The sequence below is a fragment of the Falco punctatus genome (assembly GCF_963210335.1).
Source record: "Falco punctatus genome assembly, chromosome: 2".
Classification (NCBI taxonomy): Eukaryota; Metazoa; Chordata; class Aves; order Falconiformes; family Falconidae; genus Falco; species Falco punctatus.
The window spans coordinates 78,063,577-78,088,028 of record NC_137581.1 but is presented as its reverse complement, the minus strand read 5'-3'; the positions used below and the strand labels follow the sequence as shown (position 1 = coordinate 78,088,028).

The 24,452-nt window shown below is 45.5% G+C and overlaps 2 long non-coding RNA genes across 2 annotated transcripts in view; both read right to left on the bottom strand.

Annotated features, from left to right (window-relative positions):
* The window catches only part of LOC308059403, a 118,715-nt gene that overhangs the window by 49,917 nt on the left and 44,346 nt on the right, over positions 1-24,452 (bottom strand). The gene's annotated exons all lie outside the window — the stretch shown is intronic.
* Positions 483-22,650, bottom strand: LOC308059402. Its single transcript, XR_013926226.1, has 2 exons — positions 19,544-22,650; positions 483-18,185 (listed from the first exon to the last, which is right to left on the bottom strand). It is a non-coding gene; the product is annotated as an uncharacterized lncRNA (long non-coding RNA).

Below are 24,452 nucleotides of genomic sequence, written 5' to 3'. Positions count from 1 at the left end.
GCTTATAAACCATGACCTTTAGGATCACACATTTCAAGTAAGGGAGAGGGAGGAAGGAGACGCCACTTACCAGGCATGGAGGGAAGAGCTCTCTACGTGCATTAGAAAAGACAGCAAAGCCCCTGTGGGCAGCTAAGTACCAAACTGCAGGGCCAGTGACAGCTGTGACATGGTCCCCTGATCTTAGTGGGTCAAGTATAAGATGTTGAGCCGGTTTCTTGTGACTGGAAAGCTTACAGCATATGGTCATGGTTGCTTTCAGCATTTCTTTCTTACCCAGAGGATGGTACAATCCTCTTTCATGGGCCTGAAGAGAACAGTTAGGCTTGTAACATGACAGGACAAGGTGAAGAGGCAGGGCCAACTGCATGGTTGAAATTATTTGGTAACTAGAAAAGGTCAGCCATCACTCTGGATCATAAGACTACACAGAGGGCTCATTAGACAGTAGCTCAGTATTTATATATATATATATATATATATATATATATATATAAAGCTAAGTTAGGGAGTAGCTAGAATAGAGGCCATAGAAACTGTTGCTGGTTTTGCACACTTACCACCTCAGCAAGCTGAATCTTTCAGGTTTCTAAGGGCTGACAAAGGTGTAGAAACAGGATTTTTTCATTTTGCAGTGAGTTCTTTGCATGTTCTGGAAGTAAAAAAAAAAAAATAAATTTATCCTACCCGGCATGCCTGTTGCATGAAAAGTCTTCGGAATAATGGAGACAAATGCAGACAGTTATAACTGCTGTCAAACTATGGAGATGATACGGTGTTGGTCTGTTTTTCTGAGACCCTAATGAAAATATGATGTGTCAATCTGAATTTATTTCATTTTAGGACTATGATATAACCTTAGAAATTACTTGTTTCTGGATGATAACAATGGTATTAATGAAAATTATCCAGATTTGTCCCTGAAATGCTGATATGTCACTGTCGTGGTTTAACCCTGGCTGGCAACCAAGCACCACGTAGCTTCTCACTCACTCCCCCCACACCCAGAGGGATGGGGAGGAGAATTTGAATGTAAAACTCAGCAGCTGAGATAAGAGCAATTTAATAGGTAAAGCAGAAGCTGTGCACACAAGCAAAGCAAGGAATTCATTCACCGCTTCCCACAGGCAGGCAGGTGTTCGGCCATCCCCAGGGAAGCCGGGCTCCATCACATGTAATGGTTACTTGGGAAGATAAATGCCATAATGCCAAATGTCCCCCCCTTTCCTTCTTCTTCCCCCAGCTTATATACTCAGCGTGATGCCATATGGCATGGAATGTCCCTTTGGCCAGTTGGGGTCACCTGCCCTGGCTGTGTCCCCTCCGTTTCCCGTGCCCCTCCAGCCCTCTGGCTGGCAGGGCCCAAGGAACCAAAAAGTCCTGGGCTTAGTGTAAACCTTACCTTGCAAGAACTAAAAACATCCGTGTGCTGTCAGCGTTGTTCTCACACCACAGCCAAAGCACAGCACTGCACCAGCTTCTAAGAAGAAAATTAAGTCCATCCCAGCTGAAGTTTTCTTCTTCTGCCTTTTTCTTCTGGCTGCCTTTTCCCACAAGGTGCTTGGGTTCCTAGCTTGGATTAGAGCAACGACTTTTGCAGTCTCATCTCCAGGTCTTTTACCTGCAGGTTAGGATAGGAGCCTCCAGAAAGGACTGGGGGGTTGATGCAGGCAGAAAGATGTTTGCAGACTTCAGGGGTTTCAGGTGCTAACGCTCTAAGGGAGAACATGATGTGGCACCGGACCAGGACCTGCTGGGTCTGTGCATCATGGACTGACACTCCCCATCCCATGGTTGGCCCTGGGTGGTGGGTTCACAAGCATCATAGAGATAGGCTAACCAGCCTTTGCACAAAGCCTTTGCAAGAGACATCTGGGGCAGGAAACAGCCAGGCTTGGACGCCTCTAGGATGCTTTTGGGTGCTGACAGTAAAACGGGGTGAGTACCACTTTCACAGCCTGTACAGGGAGAGGAGCCTGTTATGGCCTTTGCACTGACCTGCCACATAGCATGCACCATTCTCACCCCAACTAAGGTCTGGAGACTGTAGATGTTTCCTCCATCTTTTTTCCCCACTTCTTCCTACCTATTCGAGCAACCTGCCACTGCTCGTCAGCAGGCTCTAACATATGCCACTATGAAAATGGAGGTGACAGGCCACTGAAGTAAAGGAGATCTTTCTCTATTAAACCTTTAAGCACACAGTCCAGCTCTTCCCTGGGTTCTGACAAGGAGGAGGGCATGGACAAAGAGCCGAAAGCCAGCCAGAGCCGTGGCGGCAGGTATCAGGTGGCCGCCCCGTTGTTGCTTGCTGCGTTGGAGGCATCGGCTGCTGTTGAAGCCCTGACTCTTTGTGAGTGAATTCTGTGAAAATGTAATAGTAGGTTCTGTATGTTAACTTAAAACCTAATGTGTTATTCCTGGCTTTTATATACCTGGTTACCCATGGATAAAGCTATATGATATTTATTATAGCAGGGCAGGACTGCTTTGTAATCTGAATATGCTGCATTCACACCAGTGGCTTGAACAAAGTGTTTCTTCATTTCTCTAGCCATTAATGGTTTTCTCATAAGAAACCATGAAGTCAGTTTTGTTGTGTTTGTCAGCTGGGTTTTGACTGCATGTATTTTGTTCCACAAAGGCGTTATTCAAAACCTCCCCTTCAGTCTTAATTAATTGCAGACCCAGTGGAAGGCAAGCCCGGTGGGGCTGGAAAGGTTCCCGTCTGGTTTCCATTTCGCCTGCGGGCCGTGTGTGGAAGCACGGCTGGCTCCCGGCGCTGGGACCTCGGCCGCTCAGCAGGCTCTTGCAAGCCTGCCGTGGTGAGTGGCAACCGCCAGCACGGACGGGCATCACTTACGTACGTGTTGGCCTCCCACCTGCAGCCCAGGGTGCTTGTCAGGGGCACCTGCAGGCAGACAGCAGCTCTGTGCTGGCCAAACAGGATGAAAACCCCAAACAACCCCACCAACTGCAACCCCACCTCCTTTGTATAAAGGCCTGCGTGGCTCTTTTGGAGACAAACTGCCTATTCACGACAGCTAAATCTCATGACATTTAGCTGTGCCTTCATTCAGCTCTCGGTCTGTTCCAGGATTTCCTCTCTGTCATCTCCCAGTGCCAAGGTCTCCTACCAGGGAACCACTTAAAGTGAGGGGTTTCTCAGTGGCCCTCCTGCCTTTGAATGCCACCGTGTATTTTACCAAAACTGTGAGAGTCACATGCAAACCAATAATGCTCCTTGTGAAAAAAACCCTATTCCTAATAAATGTATGTAGTGTAGGAGTACCCTGGCTGGCTTAAACTCTCCAGAGCCTCTACCTATCCTTTACTTTATGCATCTCATCTGCCTGCTGTAGATATACAAAGCCTGGAAAATACTTCTTTTTCCCCAGGAGAATATTTTCTATTGAGTTTGGCTGTGCAGAGCTCTTGTTTTGCAGATGAGTTATGAAGAGCAGACTAATACAAGCAGGAGGCTCCTCCTAACATTGCACAACGGCATGTCAAGATGAAAGGTGGACCTGCGGTCACGTTGCCCTCCAGGAAACTACATCTCGTTGCAAAGCACTAAAATTATAAAAAGTACTACAGAAACAAGCCCCTTCCAAAGAAGAGTTTTATGGAAATACCGTCTCCCTTTGGCAGAAAGGGGATGTCTTTCAGTGATGTTGGAGGCTCACACCTGCCTGCTGGATAGTACCTATGGGGAGAACAGGGTGTAGAGAGCCACGTGCTGCAAAAGGAGGAGGTGGGAAATCCTGCTCCCACCACGCGTGGCCCCTCATGGTTGCATAAAGGCTCATGCTGCATTGGGTTAGAATGAGGAACGGGGGCAGATGTGCTTTTTGCTTCAGGCAGCTTTCAGTACAGTAAATTAAAAGTCAGACATAAAGTGGCCTCAGAAAATGCCGAGGGTGGTTCTAGCAGAGCACATAACAACAGCAATTTGTTATTTGGCATTTTAGTGTCTTCTGCACAGACAGGAGGATTTCTGAGCTTTGCAGGAAAAGTGGATGCTGTAAGGATTAAACTACAAAATAGACTAGAAATTATCACAGCAGGCAAGCAGACAGCAGAGGCAGAGTGCAGAACTGAGGAAGGATTTACTGACTGCTAAGTTCAATAATGATGTTGCAATAGGGGATGTGCCCAGTCAAAACACTTATCCCAGCACCCTGCTCTGGTAAGTGATTTCAGATGCTTTAAAGGACAGTGAGAAATTCCATAGCAAAATGAAGTGAAATGGGGAGAGAGGTAAAGGTGTTGAGGAACTGGAACAGGGTAAGCAGCTTCAGACATGGGAAAACTGTATGTGCTGGGCTGGGTGGGTAGGTGACACCAGAGGACGCGGGCTCTTACACCAAGAGCTACACAATTAACCAAAGCTAGTGAAAGCCTGACTGTATCACTAATATGCATACTGCAGAGGACCTAAGGACATTGGCTTTTTGTGTGTGAAAACAAGGAGGAGATTATTCCTGCCATGTGGCAAGGTTATTGAGGGAAGCTGACACTCACAGATGTTTGGAGAGCTGCGCCTATGTTCTCCCCCTATGCCTCAAGGGTACTGAGCAAGAAAAGCCTGGAAAAGGATGTTCATCTATACATTGCCATGGCAGGTGGAGTTCATCAAAATGAGCATAAAAGTGATGATGCTAAGAGAACTGTGCTGATGCCGCGTGAAAGAAGGCCTTTCTGTGACCAGGACCTGTGCGAAAGGTCAGGCTCCTTGGGCTTGATCTAAGAGTGTTTAAGGGACCAAAGCTTTCCAAATCTTTATGCAAGTCTCTCATTGATGTCCTGATGGCTCTGAATGCACTCTGTGCTACTGAAGGAAATTGTGTCTCATCACGCTGACGCTACATGACAAACTGCTCCCCGACCTGTTGGCTTTTGAGGTTAACGGGATTTCTAAGAAAAATGGACTTTCCATATATTGTCTACTTCAGTTACTACGCAGCTCTAATTAATTATTAAGCAACATATTACACCAACTCCTATTATCACAAAGTGGTGAAAAAGAAAAGAAAATCTTTCAACTAAAATTCTTCTAAAAAATAATAAGGAACACAGTCCCTCAGTACAGGAGAGTGAGCTCCTAGAAATCATGGCACAAGCAAGATGTAGCAAAAAAGCACACAGGATCCTCTGCTTTGAAAGGGCAATAGTCAGGGTCTGACACTTGGTACAACAGACCTTGAAGGCTAGACACCTCAGAAAAGATGAACCTGCCACTTTCCACCTTCACCTTTACAAAAAAAAAAAAAAAAAAAGGGGGGGAAAACCAAGCATGAAACATTAGTCTTCAGCAGAGGAGTGCTGTTTGTCTGTTATACATGCTGCAGAAAAATATCAAGTATCTACTTTAAATTATTAAATTGAGAAGGGAAAAGAAGTCTCTGATCTGTTCCTGTTTTCCAAAGCACCCAACCCAGAAAATTCAGGCACACGAGCTGTGTTGACTCCACCAAATGATTAGGGGAGCTGAGGTGTTTGGATGTTTAATATTGTTTACAGTTGTTTTACAAATCTACAATTAAACAAAAGTATTGTTTAGAAGTAAAAGTTCTGCCAGAGTAACTACCCTGGTCAGCCCTCTGGTTGCAGGCAATGCACACAGGCAAAAATACTTTGCCAATATATATTGCAGGCATGGTGACCAATACAAGATACACAAATGCTAATCTGTCTGCTTGAAAGGTTGATTCTATATTAAGGCTTTTGCTGTCATAAAAATGTTGTAACAACAACAGCAACAAAATCACAACAGCTATAAGTGACCACAATTATTAGGCTAAATTTTTATGTGACCATTTAGCTTAAAAAGACATGTCTCGCAGCCTCAGCATCAGCTTTTGGAATGTGTTTGCAAAAGAGTTGTGGCAGGTGAGTTGCAAGTCGGTAGAGCTCAAGGGTTTGGCATGAGAAGTGTGAAAAAGAAGAAAAGCTGGAATGATGCTTTTTAGTCAAATGAACTATACTCTCACTGTTGCAAGGCTTTTAATAGAAACCTTGCCTCCTAGCTTTTTTTTAGGAGCTCATTCCATTCATGATTTTGTATATCTTGTACTGAATCAGGAAGATGCAGTCGTGAGGGGTCTCCGCCTCTGCCTCACCCAGGCTGGAATCGTTGGGGTGTAATAATAACTTCTGAAACTGCTCTTCCCATCAGCTTTCCCCTTCACTGGTAACAGCCTTGAACAGTTGTTGATGTACTGCTACAGAAGAAGAAATGTTTTCTACCTGAGAGGCAATTTAATTAGATGTGGGGCACTGCTCTAATCAGTGTTGTTTGATCAGTGTTTGCAGAGGAAGGGAGAAGCACTGTAGCTTGTAAATTCTTTTAAAAATCAGGTGAAGTGTCTCCCAAGCAGAGCAAAGGAGTGGTTCCAGCCTCAAAGAGATCACCTGAGGAGAAGAAAAATAATTCCAGGGCTACTATGGAATACACCTGAAAATGTTGTAAAGTAGATGTCAAAGTGATAGTATTTCATAATGGATATAAAGTCCATTGCAGTCCATGGGCTGTGCTTTTACTGTGGACCATGGTACAGTAGGCAACAGGCAGCTCCTAGGAACTCTTACAAGTAAGATGAAAAACCATGAACATTAGTTTCAGGGAAGAAAATAGTCCAGCTAGAAAACTGATAAAGCCAAATAGTTAAATTTAAATAGGACACTCCAGGGTACCAAAAGCAATTAAAAAAACCCCTTCTGTAAGCTGTTTGACAAAGGTAGTAAAAGAGAGAACAGAATTATCCTTTCAGGACTGTGTTTTAAACCACAGTGTCACTGATAATCCCAGCTGGAGGAAGAACAAAATGATGAAGCTGAGATGCTGAAGAAGAACCACAGCCTTATCCATCTGACACAGTAATCAGTGCAGGATCGGGCCTTCTCAAATGCCTGAGAAGTGTCAGCATAAGCTGAACATGAAGCCTGAGTGATTTTTTTCTTGCCAACCTGTGTTAGCATCTCCTTCTTAAGACAAGTTTAATCATGTTCCCAGGAACAGTTGGAACAGTTGTGCAGAGACAGCGCTGAAAGCCTGCAGCAGATTTCTGCAGCAAGCTACCCTTGCACTGGAACTGTCCTTGTGGTGTGGCAACAGGACTTTCTCAGATGCTGATGGAACATGGAAGACCCTCAACTGCTCTCCCAGAGACTTTCAGAAGGTCAGAGCAGTTGCAGCATTCCCCTTACGACTTTCCTGGTCATTGCTGATTTGTTGCAAGAGTGTGTGTAAATGCTTGGTTTGTCACGCTATGGCCAGCCCTCTCCTCTTACAGCAGCCTTGGTGATGATGACTCTTGAAGTCACCTGGGGAGCTGATTGTGCAGCATCTCTGATATAATCAGGCAGAGGGGTAAATCCACTCAAGAAAACAGAGAAATTTTGTTTCCACACAAATCCTTTGGCAAGCAGAGGTGATGGATGGAAAAAAAACATCAGTGGGACTTTAGGAAAATATATATTTCAAAGTTTGCCAGTGTGTGGCAGTGGTCCTTTAGTAATGGCAGCCACACAAAGTGAAACACAGTTAAGTTGCACACTTTGCTGTGGAGGCCAGCTTGGAAGACAACCCAGACAGCAACTCACAGGGCACACAGAGGATTCAAAACACTCTTCAGACACCAATTATATAAAAACATGTCTAAAAAAACCCCCATTGCTGCAAGATCTACAGTAGCTTGACCTGAGGTGTGACAGAAATGAATTGCTAATAAAACCTGCCAAGGAGGAGCAATTTAAAGGATCCCTTTAACACTTTTCACAATAAAACAGTTTTCATAAACAGCTCGTATATCTCCTAGGCTTCCTTGGATGTGTTGCTGCTGAGTGATTCTGCAGTCATTAATGGATTGCAAACTCCCCCTGCTCCCTGCAAGCAACTTCAAATAATTCACAACTCCATACCTTTCCAGGACCATAGCCTTCTTTGAAATATGCTTTGAAATGCACCATGTTTGAGTAATGGGCACAGCTGAAAACCACCGAGGGTTGGATATCTCACTGCTTTTTGGACCTCTGGGAAAGTCCCTTGGAAAATCTGCCTTGTAGATTTTCTGCTTGAGATCTGCCTTGTAGAGTCAACCTCTCAGCTGCAGGGGCATTGCAGCAGCCTATAGAGCTGAGGTGCAAGCACAAGGACAACCATAGACCTATTTAAGAACTAAGTTTGCAGCTGTGATCTTGAAAATGTCCATCAGCTTCTGCTGAGCCTGGAGGCACCTGGACCCCGAGGAGTGGGGCTGTGCCCTGCACAGGAGCTGCTGCAACTTCTGTTCATGTGTGGTCTAGAGAACTCTTTGTTGACCCAAATGTTTCCTCTGGATTTTATCCACAGGCTGCTGCATGTAAAACAGAGACACTGCTGAGATCTGGGAGTAGGTATTCCTTTGTCTACATGACTGTCCTGACCATTGGGAGATGGAGAAGGAAGGAGAAGTAGTGAGGTCAAGGTCGTCGCAAAAGCGGCTGGGAATCAAGACAAAGATGTGCCAGGAGAGTGAGGCAGGGGAGTGGAGAGCTCTTCTTGGAGCAGGGGAGTGATGGACGACTGGTTCAGTTGGCCCTTCTCTTCTAAGAGGAGCCTGTGTTGGATGCCAGCTGGTGACCAGGCTGCATTGTAGCAGTAAGCACACTAAAGCCAGTTTGGTTTAGGTTTTGTTCTCTTTTTCGTCACTACTCTCAAAACCACACTGGTGCTGCTGTGGGGTGGTAAGGGGGTGCATGTAGCTTCCATGGTCATATGCAAGAGCTCTGTGTGCACTCCCGAGAGGTGCTGTCGCTGTGTGTAGGGGGTGTGTGTGTACGAGGCAAGGGGGAGAGTGCTGAAGGCACAGCATCAGAGGCAAAGTAAAAGAATCACTGAATTCAGAGCCAGGTTCACACTCAGCCTGCTGATTTGAAGGCAAAATAGTAGCTAGTTGCGTGAAAGGTATTTACAAGCACTTCTGGGTGTATGCAGATCTCTTTGCTTGCCTGAGATGAGGAGCTGCTCTGCTGAGTGCAAATGCAACAACTGTATTTGCGAACAGCTTGGCATTTGGGTGATTATATGCCTCTCTAAAAGACTCTGTGCACGTTTAAAACAAGGCAGGTAGCATGACCTGAATCACATCTTTTTTAGGGTGCAAACTCCATGGAAATCTTTCCTAAGAAGGAAATGCTCGAAATGTTTCTGCTGAAACCCCTTCCTCCCTCCCCAGTTACCGGACTGGAAGGACAGTGTGTGCCTCTGGCCACAGCAGTGCTGTGGCAGTGATTCCTTTACCTTTGACGCTGCTTTACTGCAACAACAGCAGTTCAGCTGTGAGGAGGATAGCGCAGAGAGGGCAGTAAGGGAAAGAACTGGACTTCCAAAATAGGGACACCTGACTCTGCAACACCTGATGCTTTAGAAAAGGGAACATGAAACCATGATACTTTAAAAAGCAAGTGGTAAGAAGGGTAGTGTTTGAAGGGGAAAAAAAAAAGTGATTGGGTGTCTCTTGTTTCTGAGGAACGATGAGCTGATTCTCCTGCCCGCTACAGCCCAGAGCTCCCTCAGTCTTTTATTATGAGCTTTGCCTCCATTGTCCATCTCTCTTGCAGATGGTTCTGACCATGGAGCCTTAGGAACCATCCCTGATGTTGGTCCAGACATCTGAATGGAAATCACACCATCAGTGAGATTCACAAGTTTGCCAACCCAAACGTGAAGACAGCTGAAGTGCAAGGATGGATGTGGTTGGTGCAGGGACACCTGTGGCCAAGAACTTGAACTTTGGTGGGAAGTATCTCGCTGTGCTATTTCAGGGGTGACTGAGCACATTATTAACACAAGACATGTCTAAACATAGATGGCGCAACAGTTTAACTAATCATTATACTTAATTTTAATGCTGCGGCTCTGAAGCTCTACAAGCTTCTCTCCTTAAACTTTACATCTGCATGGGCACAACAACCCTGATTTGAAAACGGTGGCAAGAAGCTGGGGAATAAGGTCACCTCTAAATCCACAGCGGCTCCAAGCAAAACAGCATGTCTGACCATGCCCTGAGGCAGGAGGCTCTGCCTGACCACAAGCCTGTTGGTCTGCCCTGCGTCTGCAGATGCAGTAGTGAAATCAGTGTTTAAAATCCAGCGAGAGGTTGCCAGAGCCCTCAAAACTTCTCATTCCTTACAGCAATTAAGGGATTTTACCTTCATAATCACCCTCTGATAGGGAAAGCATGCATTCTTTTTCTACCAACTGTAAACAGATCTACAGGATTAATTAAGAGACTGGAGTAAGGTCATGCAGGAAGCTGTGGTTGAACTGGAAATTTTGGTGCAGGACTGTGAGCCCTGGCCTGGCTCCCTGCCTGGTCATGAGCCAACTGCCTGCCTGAAGGAACGAGAGGCAAATTTGCATTAGAAGATATTCCTGTCATATTGCTGAGGTGGGGGATTTGTATTGCTGCCTTAAGTTCCTGATTTCTATTATTAGGTCTGTTATATATTTGTGTGTTGAGTTTGCCATAATAAGAGATAATAGAAGATAGATATAAAGAGATAGTGTTGTATCCCCAGAGCCTATTTCAATGTGACTGACAGTAAGGGTATGAAAGCTGTGCTTAAACCAGACTATTATTTTAATATAGTTACCTTTACCAAGCTCTAAAATCCAGAAAGGAGCTATAAGTAGAACTGGTTACAGTATATGTATGTCTTGAGTTTCACTGTAGATGAATTGGTAGAAAATTGGGTAGGAGCATGGCTGGATGAACATGGAGATAAATACTGTTGGGCAATTTAATTTTTATTTCCTTCCATTTGGTGGACATGTGTTTCTTTAGCTGAGAGTTGACACTGAGTGTTTCACAATGCAGTTTTTTACTCGTGTGCGTGCAGATCTTTCTCCTCTGATAGCACAACACCAGAGGTTTGCTTGCCTCATAAAGTTTATTTTGAAAGTGTCTCATCTGAATGGAGAGGAGTATGCCACAAGCTCTCACTTGTTGTATGGGCAGAAAATGTAATTCTGCTGGGGTGGGGCATGCCAGGAAGAAACGGCAGTGCGTGTTGATAGCTCATCACACCGGTGTTTATCTGAAGGGCATTCATTCTGCAAGTCACACCTCTTCCCCTAAGAAAAAGACGCGTTTCCTCTATAATAAAGTTTAACTCTTAAGATTCCCCTCCACAATTTTTCTAGAAAACATTCAGGAAAAATTGCCCTGTCCCAGATATGGACACATCAGATGCCTGGCTATGAGGCATCCAGAGGAGCAACGACTGCTGCTGCTACACTGAAGGCAGATGTTGAGTCCCCTGTAAAGAGCCAGCTGAACGGTGCAGAGGTTAACCAGGCGGCAGCGCTGATCATTTGGTTACACACCAGACATCCCTTCTGCACTGCTTCCAAACCATGCAAAAGCAGAGTAGACAGTGTAACAGGTTTGCCGTATTACTTTTAGTAACATGATTGGTTTTTTTCCTTTGCAATCTCTGATTTGGTTAATGTGGCTGCTGTCCTGTTTTAGAGAGAATTTTTGGCTGAGGTCTTTCACAACTAGCTAAAATATTTTGCTAAAACATGTGCAAAACAAATCCCAAGGGAAAAGCAAGACCTGTCCCAAACAAATTTTGCCATTTCAGGAGGTCAGATTTCAGGTAATAACAGAGTTTATAATAGAGAATATTTGCTGTAAGTGTTGCCAAGGACAAGTAATTTCAGGAAGGAGAAATGCTTACTAGGTAGCAGAATGAATAGAGAAGGAGATCTTGGGAATAGGGGAAGAAAAGGAAATTACCGTAAAAAGCTGAACAAAGAAACAGAACACGAATATAGGAAAACAGGCTAACAATTATGATGGAGAACTGGGTAAACTACTAAACCAAAAATCCATTCATATTTGTTTATATAATTAAGGAAATTTGCTTAACTGTTCTTGTCTTCTGTTTGCATGTGCCTGTCAGGACCGTTAGGTCAACTGAACCGTGCTGCCACAGTGGTTCAAAGAACAATTATTTCAAAGCTGCAGGTACAAGTATTTGCAAAAGCAAACGGAAAATTGCACCGTGTTAATATTAGCACTGAAATTACTTGCCTTGTCCTCCAGTCAGGAAATGGAAACAATGGCACACAACTTTATGTGACCAACAAAACTTAATTGCCAATAACAAGTAGTTCCAGGGAACTGTTACAGAACAATTGATGGTTGCTAACTGGGAGATTGCATCACATTGAATCACAAGAGTGTGTACGGAAATAGACACGTTGGTTATTCCAAAGATAGAAAATCATGGTGTCACTGGATAAGCTGTTAGACATAAACATGCAAGTATGTCCAGTTTGGGGGATGTGGGCTTAACGGTGATGTGGAGGGACGAAGAACCAGGATCTGAAGCATGGTGCGAAAGCAAAATAATTGATGTGGGAGGAAACAAGAGAATTCAGAAATCTGATGAGAAAACTGGCAGCAGAGTTCTGGCTGTGTTCTCTATAATCTTAGAATCGCTCAGAAATTGCATAGCTTGTTATTTTGCCAGTATTAGTGGTGGGCTAGCTGGCCTGCCCCTCCCTCCCTGATAGATGAACTTCTTATGATGTTTATTCTTTTTCAGCTCTGCTGCATCACTGCGTCATTTTCTCTGCCTCCTCAGATGATGGGTAACTAAAGTTAGTAACTCTTTTTTATGCAGTCCCTCGACAGCTGGCAGTAAATGACCCATGTCCCTGCAGATATATTTTTGGTTCAATTTTTCCATCATTTGTGTTTCACTAATCCAAACTCTCAGGTTCCCGCTCTGGTCACCTGTGCAGTGACTGTAACTGCCCAGGGTTTCCCTATTTCCCATAATTTGCCATGACCTGAATTCTTACAGGGCTGTTGCGCTTTTTTCTCTGTCCTCACTCCGCTTCTTTCACTTCTGTGTATTTCAAATGGACTTCTAAGGCCTTTGAAAAATTCCTCTTTGTGATCTGCCCTGCAGCACTCCTTGCCAGACCTGCTCTAGAGGCGGCAGAGAGAAATGCTGCTCTTGGGGTGTTTTTTGGCTTGGTTCTGCATGAAACTTTCAAGAACACCTGGTAAGTGTAGCCAAAATGGTGCTGTTTATTGGTGGTGAGTGCATAGCAGCAAAACATGTGATACCTCCTGCTGGTGGCAGAAAAAAGGAAAACCACTTTGATGAAGTATTTAAAGATTGTTTTACTTTTACAGATTCCACAGAAAATTCAGTACAGCCAGAAACTAAAATACCCTCTGTATACAAAGGCAGTATTGACACTGTTTTACTTCAGGCATGTAAAGTAGGCATTTTGGATCACACCCCCATCTTTCTTGGTCTCTTTCTTGACTATATAGGGAATTTGGTCAGCTAACTTTGGTCTTGAATCACACCCACAGCAGATGACTAATGCTGCCCTAAACAGAGATTTGTAGTATAAACCCTCATCATTTCCACTGAATGGATCTAGTGCTTTTCCCTCAGCAGATGTGGTGCCAGTGGTACCCAGAGGGGTAATGCAGTTGTCTTCAGCCAGGCAGGTGGCTGTCCTCTGTCCCTACCACTGCAGGAGAAACGGCCAGACAAGGAAAGCTGGAAAGCTGTCCTAGGACAGCAAGGCTGACCAGGCAGCCACAATGCCAGCTGCTCCTCCCCGTGGTTTATTTACTGGTACCCTCCCTGCTCAGCGACCGCCCAGGTGGCTGGTGTTTGTGGCAGCTGGCTACAGCCTGGTTACCTCTCCCTGCCCCCATGCTTTTTTTGGGTACCGAATGGTACAGAGCAGGAGTGGGTCCTTGCTGGAGGGGCTGATGAGAGGAGGGGAAGGGATGGTGGGGCTCTCCGGGGCTCCCCCTACATGCTGCACACAGCTTGTGGGCAGCAGCTGCAGCAAGGCTCCTGCTGCCGGGGGAGGCTGGTACCCTCCTCCCCTCTGCCACTGTAGTTCATACTTATCCCAGGTTTTTGTAACATCCACCTCGTAGTTTCCGTTGTTCTTGCATCCGGATCTTTGCTTTTTTCTTACTTTTCCAGTTTTCCATAGTAAGCTTAATGCTTTTGGAGACACATCCTTGGTGGGGGATGGCTCCTCTCTTCAGCCTCCGCAGAATGGGTAGAACCCTGCCCAAGCACTCACCACCCTTTTCCAAGCCCCGAGCACACTTCCTGGAGAGGAACCAGGTGCAGAAGGGGTTTCTGCATGGATGGCACTGTCTATGTGCCTGCTCCGTGCTGAGGCTGCCTGGCTGCTGGCAAAACCAGTGAGGAGCTATTTGGGGGGCTGCTGGGAGGGCAGCCAAAGCAACCTGCCCATTCAGCAAAGGTCACCGAGCAGCTCTCTGCCAAGGGTGTCTCCCAGTCGCTTCTGGCCCACTTCCCCAGCAGATCGCTTTTCCAGCAGTGTTGTCACACCTTCCCGCTCGCCTTTCGCCCAGCCGGCTAGGTTTTCAATCTCTTTGTGGCAAGGATGTAATTATTTAAATTGCTCTCTGTAGTTACAAGCAGGCTATAAAACTAATAACTTGAAACAGTGCCCTAGCCTAGATAATACGCCCTGGAATCCGAAACGCTAAACTCCAGTGCAGGTAAATTTGTAGCTGGTGTAGATCTGCTCCCAAATTTTTGCTGAACCACCAAAAAAATGCCTGAAATGCTCCTGAAAAACTTTCTAATGCACTTGGGTCCATTCCTCTCTTTCTCTCATTTTGTTTTAGTGGAAAATCTGGCAATGCTGCAGCAACATGTCCAAAACTTGTGTCTGACCCAGGGGCGGGTGCTGCAGGGAGCTGATGTGAGGAAGGGTGTGACGGTTGCTCATTAAGCCCTTAAAAAAACTCCCTTGAACATACATCCAAACCAAGCATTTGAATTGAAAATGAACTCAGTGTAAGTTTGTTCACTCAAAACTCACGTGAAGAGAAACAACCCTAGAAAGTCATCGAAGTGCAGCCTATTCAGTCTTCCCAGCTGCAAACCGCTTGGAGTTCAGAGCCTCACAGGGCTCAAAAACATTTGGCGACGCTGCCGGAGGGGCCGTGGTGCTGCCGGGTGGCACACCTTGTGCCAGCTGGCATCTGCTCACCTGTACCAGCCCAGTGGTAAGGGTTTTTTCCAGAAATAAAAGCCTTAGTCTTTTGCTAGCTTGTATAAATCCTGATCCCAACAGAAAAAAAATAATAAAATTTTTCCCCCACCTGCGAGCCATTGGGGAAGCTCAGAGGCACTCCTTTTACAGCTGTTGAGGCTGTCTTTCCCTTTGATGGCCACCTCCTTACCCGTACAGCTCTGCAAAGTGCCTGGTGATACTCAGTGTTTGAGGCTCTGGTATTGAAATCACAGAGCTCAGAAATAAATGCGAGCACATAAAAATAGGTGGGACAGCAGCTGCAGCTTTCTTCTTGTTTCATTGCGTCACCTGGTACCTGATCCTTGCGGCAACGAGAATTAAAGATTCAAATGGGCAGGCAACTCAATGTGCAAAACCCCATCTATTTTGTGTAATAGCAATCAAAGACCTAGCATTTTGGATGAGATCCACCTAATGCTTTGAAGCAGGGCTGGAGGAGCAAAGGGACTGGAGATGGGGAGGTTGCAAATTCCCTCTCCTGCCCCAGTTGCTCAGTCTCACTGTCTGCGCCTGCATGGCAGCTAAACCACCCACGAGCTCTGGAAGTGCTCTTGCATTTTTCACACTCATCTTTTTAAAAAGCTGAGCTCCAGCACTTACAGTACAGCCAGCAGAGAAGGTCGAGCTGCTCTCAAGATCTGGGTGTTTCCACATGTGTTGTGGATGTGAAAAAGCAGCCCTAACCCAAGTCCCCAGCAGGAAACTTTTCTTACTCATGCTCTACTCACATGACACTCTGCCCCGGGAGCCAAGCTCACGGAGAGCAAACACCTCTGCCAGCCATAGGGATGGGCTCCAGGTGTGAGAAAGTCCGTGGGCTGCGTGCAAACACAGCACTCTTGCAAATGGAAAGGAGGTTCAGGATCTACCTGGTATGTCTGGGGAGGCTTAGCCGTGTGGTCCGAGACAAGCTGCTTTCACTTCATTTCAGTCTTCCCACCCAAGAAAGAGAATAATATTTGCTCACCGACCTCGCTGGGGTGTTGGGAGATGGCAATGAATGTCTGCACAGTGCTGCAAACATAGAAGGTGTTATAAAAATGTGAAGCCTTTAGGTGCCAAACAGTATATTTGAACATTGCAGGAAAGGGAAATACGGTGCTCAGACAGTTGTGGGGCGAGCAAGACAGGTTTATTGCAGACAGGAATGTTTAAACTCACAAATACAAGGGGTGCCAAAATGCATTTATTAGGAGGTGATGGACTGCAGGCACTCCATAAAGTACACTCCTGCTGACCATTGTCACCAGGCAGCAGACCCGGAGAGGTGAATGTTTGACCTGTGCAGGCTGCCACGTCCATAACCTGGCCAGCACGGTGATCCGAGGCTCTGAATGTATGGGAGTGTGCATGGCAGAGGTGAAGGAGCGTGCAAAGGAGACTGATGCTCTCTACAAGTCACCTAATAATAGAACCAGAGCTGTAAAAGTGGGAGCTGCAAGCCCTTGCCCGCAGGTACTTGTCAGCACTGTTATCAGGGGTACGTGAGAAGCATTTCTGTTCCTGCCAGGGTGATGAGTGCTGGAAGTGCCACCGCTCCTCCCTGGTGTTGCCAGCGGCTTCATGGGGTGGGTGGCACTCGTTGCAGGGAGTACCCCAACAGCAGTTAGTTGATATAGAATCACAGAATCATTTAGGTTGGAAAAGTCTCTTAAGATTGTCGAGTCCAGCCGTTAACCCGGGACTGCCAAGCCCACCACTAAACCATGCCCCTAAGCACTGCATCTATGCATTTTTTAAACACCTTCAGGGATGGTGATTCCACCACCTCCCTGGGCAGCCTGTTCCAGTGCTTGAATACGTACACGACTACTCCCCAGCCACCACAGCTCTTTTAAAAGGGCAGAAAATACTTTGTGAGGAGGGGAGATGCAGTGATGCTTTATTGCATAGAGGTACTCTAAGTTAGATGTTCGGAGGGAGAGGGAGAAAGCCTGAGTTCATGTCGCCGAGCTGTTAGCTGTAAGGGTTGGCTCGCTGGCAGAACAGCTCTTCCCCAGCAGGGCTGGGCAGCACAGCCTCCCCATAGCAACTGACACAAACAAACCCCAGGGCTGGAGAGAAGTGGTGACTGAAAGGAAAGGGTAAGCGAACAGCCAAACTATTTTTATATTTCCGAACTATGCAGCAGCTATTTTTTACTTTTGCATGCTAAATTCTCATTGTGATGCATTTGCTTGCGGGGTGATATCCCTTCTCTTTCCTCTGCTTTTCTCTTAGCTGAAGTCCCACCTATATGACCAAAGAGCTTCATGTTTTTTGAATGAATGCATGTCTCTGTGCACATGTAATGTTCATTTCCCTACTGTGCATATTAATTAATAAATGTGCACTATTTGTCCCACACCCCAGCATCCACCAGGTGCCTGCCAGCAGAGCTGGGATATGCATTGGATGAGTGTGGGCACACACCCTCCCCGCCCCCCCGCCGCCCCCCCCCCTCCCGGGTTACTGTGTCTCTCCGAGGGCTGGGGACAGCTTTCCAGCCCCCAGACTGCAGGGGATTCTGTGTGACTCCGTGCCATCAGGTGCCACCTCAGACATCTCTGGTCCTTAGACCTCTTGGAGGCCTTCTCCCCCTGACCAAGCTTGGGCACAGGCAGTGGGGGGGTGGGGTGGAAGGGAGGAATGAAAGCCATCGCTCTGCCCTCCTCCGAGCTGTGTGGGCCAGAGGACACTCGGCATCTGTGCTGGCTTACCTGGAGTACAAGGGCTGCTGTTACCCCTAACAGCAGTTGCAATAGCGATTAGATGTAATAGCCCTGATCAATGAGACATTGACGCTGAAAGCTGAGAAGACCAAGCCCATGGACTCAAGTGAGGACACCGAATGGTTCGTGGCCAGTTGGAGAGGAAGGTGTGAGCTGGCAGCCACAAGCATGTGTACCCAAAATCCCAGTGGCGAGACCAGTGCTCCAGAGCCCCAGCACTTCACGCTAGCAGGCACGCACAGGAGAGCACCTCAGCAAACCCTGTGGTGAAACAGGTCTTCTTCAGGGATGAAGGACAACGATGGCCTGGGTTATGAGCAGCAAGAGCTGGGCAGGAAATGTCTCTCCTGTCCACGTGACTCCTGGAGGTGAGGGAAATGCTGTCTTAGAGAAATGAAGACGGTCTGGCTGCTTTTTATGAAATGTGAGAAGTGAAGCGATCAGCTCGGGGGCAGGAGTTGGACCAAGCATCCCAGGGTGAGGGCTCCCATGTGAGGGTGGGATTTGACTCCTCTACGTTTACATGTCTACGCTATGGCTGTCTCCATCGGCATATCACCCAAGGCTCCCTTTACTCTCAGTGGGAGAAATGGGTGTGTTTTAGGCATGAGTCAACTGGCCTGTTTTTGCTTTCTGTCTTAGGGTAAGGTGAATTGCTCTGGATTTTCCTCTTCCTTTCCTTTGACTGTAAAGGGACAATTAGCTCAGATGAATTCAGTGCCTCCAGTGGGTCAGGTGAATCGCCACCCCAAGTTAGTCACTAAGCATTAGCTGCCAATGTGCCCTCTCCTAGCCTGGGCAAATGTCAGGTAATTTCAGTTATCCTTACTCATATTGCAAGAAAACACACAGATAACCTTGAGTTATGGTAACTACTTTTTTATTGTGAAGAGAAAAATTCAGCGGCTCAGAAACCAAAGGCCAGCTGTGGGGACAATAATGCTGCCATGCTTTCTCTGATTAATCTGATTTTTCTGTTAAAAGATTCTTCAAGTATTTTGGTGGAAAGAGTTTTACAGTAGATCAAAAAAACACAAAGAAAAGTGAAAGAATTTACTTAGAGGTAGCTATCTTTTTTCTACTTTCAGTTGCTTTTACTTTTCCACTAGCTTTAAATATCAGGCTGAAAGTCATAGCTCTAGTACCAAGAAATTAGGATGCTTACGTGCACTGCAGCTGTAATTTCCCATCAGACAAGCCTGGGTTAAGACACCACTGTGTCGAACAACATGAAGATGGTTCCTATCCTAATTCTTTACAAAAGTAGTAGCAGTTGCTTGTGACCATCATACATTTGATATTTTTCTCCTGGAAACTCCTAGAGGATCAACAGTATTCTTCAGTAAGCAGCCATCAGGGCCAGACCTGGAAAGGAGCCTTTGCTGGGTGGTAATTTATAGCCAAGTCTGTACAGCCATCACTAGTGTGACGGACGTCATACCAGCTCCTGCTACAATCATCATGCAGAAATCTTCCTTCTTACTGGAATTTTTTTTTTTTTTTAATGGAGATGCTAATCAAACCAGTACTTCTCTCTGGGCTTCTAACATACTCAGAGGTCAAGCTTCAGCATGCAGTATTTACATGCTAACTAGGTAACTGAATGAATGAATCAACAGAAAAATTAATGAGATTTCAAACATGGAGACAAGTTAGAGCCACTGCTTTACACCTATACGCAAATTAATCTTAAAAAAAAATGTAATAAAATCCTACATACTTGCCAGGGGTTATAGCTGCTTGCTCGGTGCTTGTTAAGCAATCCAGTAAAGTACTTTGCGTTCCTGCCTGCGGTGGCAGAGACGTAACAGCTGAGACATCCACAGAGTGTCTGCAGCCTGGTGGTGTTTGGAGGAAGGGCTCGTTTCTATTTGGGTGGGTACGTGTAGGAAATGAAAGAACAATAACACCATTCTTCACATGTCTGATAAATCTGCCCTTTGTTCTGTCCTCCTTGATGAGCCGGAGGAAAGTCACTGCAAGTGCCATTGTCTCTCACAGTGTTTTTGAAGGGCTTTGGTGTGTTTCTTTCCTCTGCTTAATTCAATGTGTTTACTTGTTTTCAGACTATTTCAGATGGAAATATTCAAGGAGAAATCTAAGATACTGATTCTGTTCTACTGCTTACATTAGGAACCACCTCTGGAAGATTTCTAGGTACATTTGTTTGCATAGGAAGACATGCCTGAAAATTATTTGTTAACGATTTCAGTCTGGCAGGTCTATAAAGAGGTTGAGGCAGTTGGGTGGGGAAAACCATCCCTTTATGCCTGTTAGCCTTTGCTCCATAGGCCAGGCTGGGGCAGACCGCCTGCTCGCTCTCCCCTTGGCACAGTTCAAATGACCAGCACCATTCAAGCAGGCTATAATTAAGCAGTTCCTAATTTCAACAGAAGGGTGCCACAGAAGTGAAAAGGGTGGTCCTGCTGGAAAGCTCGCATTCACGCTAATATTGTTGAAGTGAATTAATTTTTTTTCCCTCATGTGTGCTGTACATCCGTTACACATCCTAAAGCAATTATATGAGAAAGAAGCCATAAAAAGGGCTGTGTGCCCAAAACCTCACCTGTGTTTTCCAGCTATGTTAGGGAACCTAAGAAAAGACATTTCCTCTTTCCACAAACCATCTTTCTTTGAAGGAAGCTATGTGTGGAATAAAAGGTGTTTTTTCATTACCACTGCATAGTATTTAAGGAAAGTATTAATAAGACGGGTCTCCTTCACAGGCCAGCTGAAGAACTGCTCAAGAAAAGCCTGCCTTGCACCCTTCCCACACCATGGTGTTTCAGGGAAAGGCGAGACGTTGTTTCCCTGGCACAAAAGCCATCTGTGCAGAGGATCACAAAGGATGAGACAACTTTACACCTCTGGCAATGTTCCTATTGGCACTGTCACTGCGGTGCACTCTTGCTTTCCTAGCTAGTCTCACCTGGGGCAAATTTCTCTTCACTGCAGTGGCAGAAACTCAGAGGCGTGTTTCAATGGGAGAGTAGGAGTAAGGACATAGTTACTACTCTATGGAGCACTGGAACAAGTAGAAAAAACTGGTTTAATACCTGAAAAGTGTTGGATCCCTCTGTCTGTCTATTCATATAAGCCCTGGCTCTCAGAATAACACAAAGATATTTTTTGTCTAAAATCATCAGGATCGGCAAAGTGGTGGTTGTGTGCAATGTTGATGGGGCAAAGCAAAAGAGAAAAAAAAAAACCATCTGAACTAAATATTTTGGGAAAGCATGGCTTTGAGCTTGGAACTTGGAGTCATGAACATGTGTGGGCATGCTGGGATGTGATGTAAGGCGTGATGTGAAAATACACCTAAGGTATTCCCCGGGAGTTTGTTAATTGTTTATTGTTCTCGGCTATGATCTTGAGCAACAAGATCTGTGGAGATAAGGAAGGGCTTGCTTCCAAGAGAGCTGAGTGAAAAGCATGAATAAGAATGTGTTTCAAGAAATCCTTGATGTATCCATTCAAAGGTTGCAGCTCTTGGAGTACCAAAAGTTGGCAAGCTGCTAGCCTAACAAGAGCGGGCCTGGAGGCTATTTTATGGGTGTAGGAAAGTCTTCTGAGATGACGTGTCAGAACCAGTCTCAGACAGCCCAGGGTGAAAGAGAGGATGTCTTGGGGGAGGGAAAGAAAAAGGAGACCTATGACTGAAGATGACTGGAAGGCAAAACAGCTTGCATGGGAGCAGTATGTAGGTAACAGGAGGCGTATTTCCAGAGTAGGTCTGTGAATGGGACTTAATTGGATACGAGAGTTGTGTGGCTAAGCTGGTCACGGAGAAACAGCCCTTGGCTGGGGTCAGTGCAAGACCTACCAGCTGCCCTCTTGCTGTTCAACTTTTGCAGGGCTCTGGAGGGGCTGGGGCAGGGTGTGCCATGATGCAGGAAAGCAGAACTGTAATGCAGATAATATGATAGAAAAGAGGAGCCCATGAGATGGACAGTGCTCAGATAGAAATCATCTGGCTACTTCTCATTCCTGATTTACTAGGGAAGTGGTAAAACATAAGCAGAGAGGCATTAGTCATAGTCTTCCAGGTAGTCCCCAAATACATTGGGTTACTGGAAAAATCACTAATAGAGAGGTGGTGATGACTTATAAACAAAGAGCTTTTAGGGCAGGAAGTTCCCGTTGTTAAGAGACAATAATTCATGGGGTTTGTGATTATAATGTTTTAAATAGAACACTCACAGTGAAAGAAAGACATGTGTCCTGAAAAGCTGTGCAATTCTCTCATGTTGGACGGTACTATAGGCAACAAAAAATAAATGCTACACAAGGAAAAATGTCTTCCCTGCCAAGCTTACCCGCCCAGGAACCTCAGAATATTGGGAGTCCATGTGAGGAAAAATTTCTAAAAGTCAAATGGTTTATGTATTTGTTATCACCACTGAATACCTGTAGGGCTCTGTGGAAGCACAGTGACCAGATGGGAAGCATCTTCTGAGCCTCTTGCAGGTGTCTCAACAGGGAATGGGAAACAGGAAAAATCTGTTGTGTTCAAAATTTGCTGTGGAAAAAGGCAAAAGACAGCATGCCAAACAGAAGTATTCAAAGCCTTTACTGCTTCCAGTTCTTTCAATGGGGAATTTAAAAGACCTTGGTGTAGCCAGATGATTTATTTTCTTCAGAATAAGTGGTTTGGACATGTCTTTGAAATCCCACTTTCATATTCTGTATGCTGCTTTATACTCAGAAACCTGAGTCCACACTCTCTGACTGGAATCCTTTGCAGTCAGAAAGCAGAGTCTAAGCTTGTGAATGCCCTCAATTATCTTTCAAAACTAGAGAAAAAGTTGGAGCTTCAAAGCCAGCCATATTTCTTCATATGTCTTCATATGTCTTCAAAGACAGCCAGTTTTACCACTCATGTTGCTGATGGATAGCACTGAGGAAGCCTGCTAGGATAGGACAAGTGATTAGAAAGGACTTGTTGCATCACCTAGTCCAGGTATATTTTCCCTTTTCTAACTCCACATTAAAAGTAGGTAGATTATATGGCTCCATAATCCCACAGGAAGCCTTTTCCAGAATCTGGTTATCCCAGTGATTTAAACATTTACAGTCTAAATATGTTGATGTGCTAGTGTGTATCCATATGTTCTTATGATGGAATTGTCCTAGTGCTTAAACAGGTCATCTTTGCAAGTGTTTGTGCCCAGCACACTTACAGAGAGCAGCTGACCTTCCTCTGAGCTTTTGTTCTGCTAGTTTCCCAAGAAAGCTTTTAGCAAAATTATTCTGGTAATACAACCTTTTTTCTTCTCATTATCCTGATAACTCTTCTCCATCCCTATTTTGTGTCCCTTCGGAATTCATGTTGGGAACTGGAAGCAAGACTTGTACCTGCTATTGCAAGTGAGAGCTAACCAAAAGCTTGTACAGTGACATTAGTGTGACTCTTCCTGAGGTCGCCAGCAGATATACCTCTCTGGAAGCATTTTAAGGCTAAAGTACCCTCTTCACAGCTGTATCATGTTATCCTTCATAACTGCCCTTTGCTCGGGGAAAAGGCTCTGTTGCTGCTAGCTGGTGAATTCCTTGCTTACTGCAAAAAATAAGTAGTTCCCAAATTTATGACCTTATTTTTTGTGCTACTGAATTTTCTCCCTTTTCTGTTACTTTGGTTCACAAGGTCCTCCTGTAACATGTTCTAACTCTCTGAATTGATGTTGCTTCCCTGTTTTGTGTTACCAGCAAATTTTATTAGCACATGCTGATATTCTAAGACAAGGTAATGAGAAAAAATATTGAGTAAGATCAGTCTTGGAAGCAATCCTGGGGAAGGAGCCTCTGTTGCACTGACTCTTCTCCCCACCTCCTGAGGCCCCATCCCCTAAGCCAGGGTTTTGCGCTTGTCTTAACCTCCTCCTTCTGCAGGTAAACACATACCTTGCCTCGCAGCCTTTCTAGAACCCAGAGAGGAAAGGTTCATCCCAGATCTGATATCTAGAAACTCACATATCAGATTTGACAAGAATAATCTACCCTGTGGTGAACCTCTCTTGCGTCTTGCCGCACCCACCTCCGTGCCTTCAGCTGTGTGTTTGTTTTCCTCCTTTGAAACACACACAAAGGACTTGCTTGCAAGAAGATGAGTCCAGCAAGCTCACAGCTGGACACATATATTTTTACCTGGGAGGGAGGATGAGGAACAGCCCATGCTTCACTTTCCCACCGCCTGCGTGGCTCTGCTCTGGGTGGTGGCTGTGGTCACACAGCTGCATGGCCACTGCCTTCCCCAAGGAGGTCCACCCTGCAGCTGCACACGTCACCTTTTACCTGTCCTTCACAAAAGACTTCAGTTGCTCCTGTTTAATCCTACGTCTCTCTATCCCTGACTAGGTGGGCATGCTGGAAATACGTACTGAAACAGAACCACAGTTTAAGCAATGCTTTTATGAAAATGCTTCGCTGGTATCTGTAACACCACAAACCACACCATTTTCCCTTCATTGCTGAGAGTCTTCTAGGAAAACTACAGGTAAGAGCTGACTTTTTGGTTTTTAAAAACAAGCAGAAATGAGACAATTGTGATGAGTAACATCCAGTTATTTCCTAGAAGACGTGGAAAACCGAGAACCACAGCTTTTTCAGGTAGCATCCAGCACAGTGATTTA